The sequence below is a fragment of the Pseudopipra pipra genome, chromosome W (genome assembly GCF_036250125.1).
Source record: "Pseudopipra pipra isolate bDixPip1 chromosome W, bDixPip1.hap1, whole genome shotgun sequence".
Classification (NCBI taxonomy): domain Eukaryota; kingdom Metazoa; phylum Chordata; class Aves; order Passeriformes; family Pipridae; genus Pseudopipra; species Pseudopipra pipra.
In genome coordinates, this window is record NC_087580.1 from 24,405,204 (window position 1) to 24,412,287 (window position 7,084).

Consider the following 7,084-nt stretch of genomic DNA (forward strand, 5'->3'; position numbering starts at 1 on the left):
AACAGGCTACAGTGTGCTGAAGACACAGCTTATGTTTGACTGTGTGTAAATACAGAGAGTTAGTTGGGTTTATCTGATAGCCTGGCAGAAAGAGAGAGGAGCAGCACAAACTGTTTTCAGTAACTGTGCTGTTCAGACACCTGATAAGATTGAGGGTGCTTTGGAACTACTGATGTGCTTTGAATAAGAAAAGAATAATCATGTCCATTGGCACTGGCTTATCAGGAAGGAAGTAAAATGCCAGCACTTCTACATTAGCAAAAGGAAAGGTTTTAGACACTTTGGGCCATTTTTCCATTGACATTAAATAGCAGGGTGCTTTTGAGTGTGCTGTAATGAGTGGAAGGATTTATTACCTTGACAGAATTACAGGTGAATGTGTTCAGAGAGGAGTCCTCAGCAACAATAACAGCTCTTTGGATAAGTGGCCACATCTATTCCTGCTTTTGGTAGAGATTCAGTAATTCCCTCCTTTCTTTCTCCCTGAAGTGCAGTGGCTCACTTACAATGTGCAGTTTTTCAGTGTGTAACACACTTGTGCATTTTGTAATATCCTGGCAGCATGTTTGATATTGGGTGTGTAACAGGCTGTGCATAAAATAATGCTGGATCATTGACTGGTGTGTCCTCTGCCTTCAGTCACTGGGTATTTTCATGTTCCAAAAAGAATATATCTCAGCCTGTGCTGGGAAGGAAAGGTGTGATTCACCATTAACTTACCCCAGCAGGCATGAAACATGCTCGGATGCACTATTATCTTCTCAAAGTTTACTCATTTTTATTTTTGTACCTTTTCAAAATTTATTTCTAGGTTCTTTCACATGCTTACAATTAATTTTGGGATATTCAAATTTGATGAATGGTAGTGCACAAACATATTTGATTGATTTTGGATTCTAATTAATTCCTGTCAATGAGATCACTGTGACACTGAAATCAATGATATGTGATTCAACCAAGGCACCACTGTTCTGTACATCAGGTAGCAGTTGGGAATTTAGGAACTAAATGATCACAAGCTATAAATGGAGAAAATGTTTAGATTTCAATAGCCCTTTGTTTGGCATTTATTCACCAAAATATGTTTCTTGGGAAAGTTAGTTTTCCAAAGTGCAGGCTGTCAGTAAAAGAAGGGTCATTGATTTAAGGTTTATTAAATTTTAGCTAAAAACAACAGGCTCCATTTGGATGTAAAATGATTTAAGTATTTCCTGCAGGCAACCTTCATGCTTTAGGGCTGTTGCTCAAAGGTTTAATTCTTCTATGAAGATGTCAACTGTAAATATAAAAATGCCTCACTGAAAATGTTCAAAGTTTCTAACTGAAATAAAAATTCCTGCCTGGGGAAAGCACTATAATCAAAATAAAATGGTCTTAATTTTTTTTTCCTGTGGAGGCTGCACTTGAAAAGAGTGCTTCAAGGCAGCAGGGTTGGTAGAGGGAATGTCAATTTTTATTTATTTATTTATCTACTCTCCCCCACAGATGATGATAGTCCAGCTTTGGAATCAGCAACACACTTCAGACACTAATACAAGGCAATATGTGAGCTACTGCCGCTTCCAAAATGCAGTATCCTGGCATTTAAGTCAACTTTATAATCTGGCAAAAACCCACTTGGCAATAGTAAAATCTAGCTTCTGAAGCACTTTTATTTCTGAAAGCTTTTTATGTCTTTTTATATCTTTTTAGCATATATTAAATTTCTTAGGAGCAGTGGCCAGGATGTACACTTGATGGATGACTGGGGTGGGGAGTCTCCCCCTACCCCCTGCTTTTTTTTTTCCTCCCCTTTAATTTTAAAAAGAGGTGTGATAATTGTGCATTAGGCAATGCTGGAACATGAATCCTGCAGATGCAGCTGTTTGACAGCATTAACGTGGGGGGTTTGTACCATTGTTAGGTAAGTTAGCAGAGATTTTCCAAGCTAAGAAGGACAGCCTGCTGCCAAGCTCTGGCATCTGTCTTAGGAAATCTTTTGTTTCAAGGATGCCCTGAGGAAAATGATGACTGGATGCTTTTCTGAAGGCACAAACAGCCTGTTTTCTCTTCCACAGCATTCAGAATGGGACTCCTTGTTCCAGCCTGCCTGCTCAGATTTTTGTGGTGCTGGGTTAGGGTTTTCATGGGGTTTTTCTCCTGGGATAAAGTTGTGTACAATGAATATTGATTATTCATCCCATGTCTGGTTCACTGTCTACATCTTGAATTTGACCCAAAATCTGTGTAAATGAGGAATGCATTGAAACAAAGTCAAAGATCCTTCAGTGACTTGTTTTTGTGAGTTCAATCTTCTGAGACCTCTGATGAGTCTGGCAGAGCAGTGCCTGTGTGCAGAGGGGCAGGGAAACAGAGTCCCAGCACAGCAGCAGTGCCAGGGAGCAGCAGCATTTGGCCTGTTGAGAGCTGCTCTTTTTCTCCTGCCACCCTCCCCTTCTGGGCCTGGGTGAGGCCTCAGTGCTCTGGGCCTTGGTCCCTGGGCTGGGCTGGGTCAGTCCTGTGGCCATGGCACTGCTGGCATGAGCTGGGCTCCACTGCACTCTTTCCACCACACAAGGGGCTCCATTTGCTCAGGCACAGCCTGAAGCCTCAGCTCTTCTTCTCAAGGGCTCTCAAGAACAAGGCCAAGGAGCAGACTCTCCAGAGGGTCCTTGCCTTGCTGGTTTCTCCCTGGAGTCCGTGTGCTGCCCTCAGGGTCCCACTGTGGGGGTTGAGGGGCTGAGGCTGCTCTGGCTGAGGCTGCTCCAGCTGATGCTGGTGGTGGCCAGTGCCCCTGGAGATGGCAAATGGGGCCTGAGGAGCCCGGGGTCGATTCTCTGCTGCTGTGCTGGGGAGCGGGGCTGGCCCTGGGGCTGCAGGAGCTGCCTGAGCTGATGATGTGCTGAGCATTGCAGACCCAGAGGGCCTGTCCCTGAGCTCCATGGCCTCCATGTCCTGCTGCAGGGCCAGCCCTGAGTGTGCTGCTCTGCTGGGCTGGGGCAGGGGCAGGGAGATGGGGGGACCAGGGAGGGGCTGGACTGGGCAGTGCCAGGGAGGGGAAAACCCCAATGTTGAGCTGAAGTGTGTGAGTGGGCAGGGTGGAGGCTCTGCAGGGCTGAGGGGCCTCCAGCCCCTGGCAGTGGCAGCAGGAGCCAGGCAGACACTGCCCCTGCTGCCAGGAACTGGGGTGTGTGTGCAAGGGAAGGACTCCTGTCTCTGCACAGCCCTGGGGGTGTGAGCAGGGCAGGAGCCCAGCTCAGCTCTGGAGCCCTGTCAGAGCCCTGACACTTTTGGGGGTGACTCCAGGAACAGCCTTCACTGGCCCAGGGACATTCATCTCCCCAGCCTCACACACATCCCCTGCAAATGGCCCTGTCTCCTCCATCACCCTCCTCTGCCTTTCTGGCCCAGCCCTTTCATTCCACACCAGCAAAGCAGCCTGGGCACCGTCTCACCTCTGCACGTAGAGGGCTTCTGTGAGCAAGACTGACAGAATTCTCTAGAAAGTGCATTTGTTCCCTGTCACATGGCACAGGGCACAGCTCAGAGTGTGAAAACACTCCCAGGCACACGCATCCTGGAGAGCTTTTTCAAGACAAAAATAGGGAGAGGAAGAACAAAAGAGGCAAAATTAGAGATACGAAAGGTGCCCCAAAAATCAGGAGCTTCCTCTGAGCCATGTTTCCATAATGGAATCACTGATGAGATATTTAGTTTGATAAGTAGCTGCACAAAACTATTCATTAGACAATGAAAGAATAAGCTTAATATAATATATAGAAGGTGTTGTCAATGAAAACAAATGGAGAAAAATTGTTGAAATTAAAAAAAAAAAAAAGATCTGGCAATGCTGGCCAGGAAGCCTTCAGCAATTCCCAAGAGTTCTGTTCTGCAGAGGTATCAAGTATCTCTGAAATTCCACACTTGTGGGTTCAGGCCATGATTTGCCAGAGCAGTCCCAGAGCTGGCCACTGCCCAGAGATGCCCTGGGGCAGCTCCAGTGCCCAAGTGGGACAAGTGGCCCAGGGTGTGTGGGAGCCCTTTGGAGCAGGAGCTGGTGGGCAGGAAGGGCCCATCTGGGGAGGGGCAGGGAATCCCCCCCTGCAGCCCTGCTGCCCAGGCTGAGGAGGGTCCTGTCCAGCCCAGCAGGACATCATGTGCCCTTGGGGGCTGGGCTGCCAGGGCTGTTCCCAGGAACTGACTGGCCAAGGAGGGCAGGCAGATTCTCAGGGGTCCTGAGGGTCATCACAGAGCTGAGCCCATCCAGATGAAAGACTTGGGGAGGTCAGGAGGAACTGGGACATAGGGGATAGGATATTTGGGGGAGGGAAGAGGGGCTTGGTCAACAGAGATCAAAGATTTTGATGAGGTAAAACCAGGTTCAGTTAATGCTGAGGGTGCTGCAGCACTGCCTGTGCAAACACTCCTGATATGCCTTTCCCCTCTTTGTACCCTCAAGCCCCAACACTATATAAAAGTGCTGCCCCTCCCATTGGAAGGAATCCACTGCTCTACTCCCAGCCTCAACCTGACCTTGAAGGCAAAGCCCAAATCCAGAAATCCAGACTCTTTGTACTCCAGTGCCCAGCCCACTCCCAGACCTGCACTGTCAGTGTGAAAAGCCAAGCTTTAATCCTGACCCAGCCCAAAAAGCTCTTCTCCTAATCATGAGCCAGACACTGCCAGCAGAACAATAACCCCCCCCCCAAGCTTCTGCCTAATCCCCACCCTGAGCTCTAAACCCCAAGCCCTGACCATTAAACACCCCCACAGCCCTTGGGAGCAGGGCAAGGACCTGGAGGGCCCAGAGCAGGCCCAGGGGGTTGGCAGAGGAATGGGAGGTGACCTGGATCTGTTCAGCCCGTGGCACACAAGGAGCAGAGAGGTGGCAATGCTGGCAGGAGTCAGCTGTGTCTCAGGATGCCAAGGAGGCCCAGGGCTGGCGAGGGGCTGCCAGGTCACCTCTGTCCCAGCCCTGCCAGGCAGCAGCAGCCTTGGGCACCAAGAGTCAGGGGAGCCGTCTATGCACACCCCTGAGAGCTGCCCCAGCTGAGAGTCACTCTCAGGGGCCCTGAGAGGAGGACCCTGGGCAACTTGGTGCAGTCAAGGCACCATTCTGACCCTGAGCAACCCCAGGGACTCCAGGGACCACTCTGACACTGCCAGGCATTCTGGAGCTAAAGGGATCCGCAGACACTCTGCAACCTCATGGAATCACGTTGGGAATTGTGTTGGGACACGGGGACCAAAGGAACCTGGGACTCAGTGGATCCTCAGGAAATCCAGGGACCATTGTGACACTGGAGAACCACATGGAAACAAGGGGCCATCCTGATGCTCTGTAAGCTCCTGGAACCAAGGGGCAATTGTGTCACTCCAAGGACTTCTGGATCCAAAGGAAAACAGGGACACTATGGAATCTCCTGGAACCACGGGGCCACTGTGGCATCTGGGGCCTCATGGAACACAAGGAATCCTGAGACATTCTGGAAGCTCATGGAATGAAAAGGGCCATTGTGACAATACAGGGCCTCAGGAATGCTGAGTGCTGAATCATTTTGGAACCTCATGGAACCAGGGGGCCATTGTGACACTGCAGGGTCTCATGGAAACAAAGAAACCCTGGGAAACTGCAGAGCCTCCTGAATTTAATGGGCCATTGTGACTCAGGTCAATCTCCTTGAGTCAAGGGGCCACTGTGACACTGCTGGGCCTCGTGGAATCCAAGGGACCCTGGGACACAGTGGAACCTCCTGAAATCAAGGGCCCATTGGGATTCTGTGTAAACTGGTGGAATGAAGTGGCACTGGGACACTGCAGGACCCCATGGAACCAAAGGCATGCAGGGACACTGTGGAATCTCAAGGAGCCAAGGGGCCATGGTGACACTGTGGAGCCTCATGGAACCAAGGGGCCACTGTGACTCCCCAGAACTCCATGGAATCAAGCAGACCTGCTGCCTCCCCCCAGCCCCTGCCGGCTCTGCTGCTGCTTGGGTACCTCTGGAGTCAGCGTTTCCTTTGGCAGCACAACTTAGATAGTTTTCCAGATTTGGCTTTCCCCCCCTCTTTCCCAAGGTTTTCTTTTCTGTTTTCTGTTTTCTGTTTCCCTGAGGGGAAAAGGGGGAAGGGAAGCACGTGTTGATTTCTGGTTTTATCTGTATACAAAAGGGAGTTGGGGCGGGGGAAGACAAAGCGGTTTCTCTCTCAATTCTCTCTCTTTTATCCCATTCCCGCCTCCCTCGCCACACCCCGGGCGACTGTTTCACCGCCGCCCCTCCTCGCCCGTCCCGCGGGGCAGCTCTTTTAGCTCCGGGCGGCGGAGACTCCCCCGGCGCGGCCCTTTGGTTTTCCTCGGTTTATTCTCCGGAGTCGATTCTGTTCAGAGCTCGACCCCCCTCTCTGGCGACCCCCGCCAGGGCCCGTCCCGGGGCGGCTCCTTCAGTGCCACGGGCGGCGGGGACCCCTCGGGGCGGCTCCCCCAGGGCCCCGCCCGCCGCCGCCGCTCCCCGGGGCCCTCCCCGCTTCCTGCCGGGATCGGACACCGCCGGCGGCCCCGGCCCTGCCGGGCTCCATCAGCCTGAGCAATTGCTGCCAAGGAGGGGCCGGGGGCTTCCTCTTGGCCTTCGTCTCCCTGGCGCTGGGGCTCGGCTTCTACCTGCGACAGAAGGTGAGGGGGGTCCCAGGGGGTCGTGTGTCCCCCCAGAGCGTCTGTGCCCCCCCGGGGACCCCCCACCCCGGTGTCCCCCCTTTTCTCTCCCCACAGAGCTCCTGAGCCGGCGGCAGCCGCAGCCCCTCCCCAGGGCCTCGGGCCCAGCCTGGACCCCTCCCGTCCCCACGAGGATTTTGGGGGCGTCGTGTGTCCCCCCTGTCCCTGCTGTCACTCTGCTTCTGCCCGGTTGCTCCCAGTGATCCCAGGAAAGTTTCTCAGTTCTTCCCAGTCTTGGTTATTTGGGGGCAATGGGGGAATCCCAAGGGGTGGAACCGAGTTTGGGGGGGGCATAACCGGCCCCAGGATGGATCGGGAATTGGGACCCCCCTGTGTTCCCCCAATGTCAACCCGCTCTGGGGGGGCTTTGGGAGGGCACCTGCCCCTCAGTGGGCAC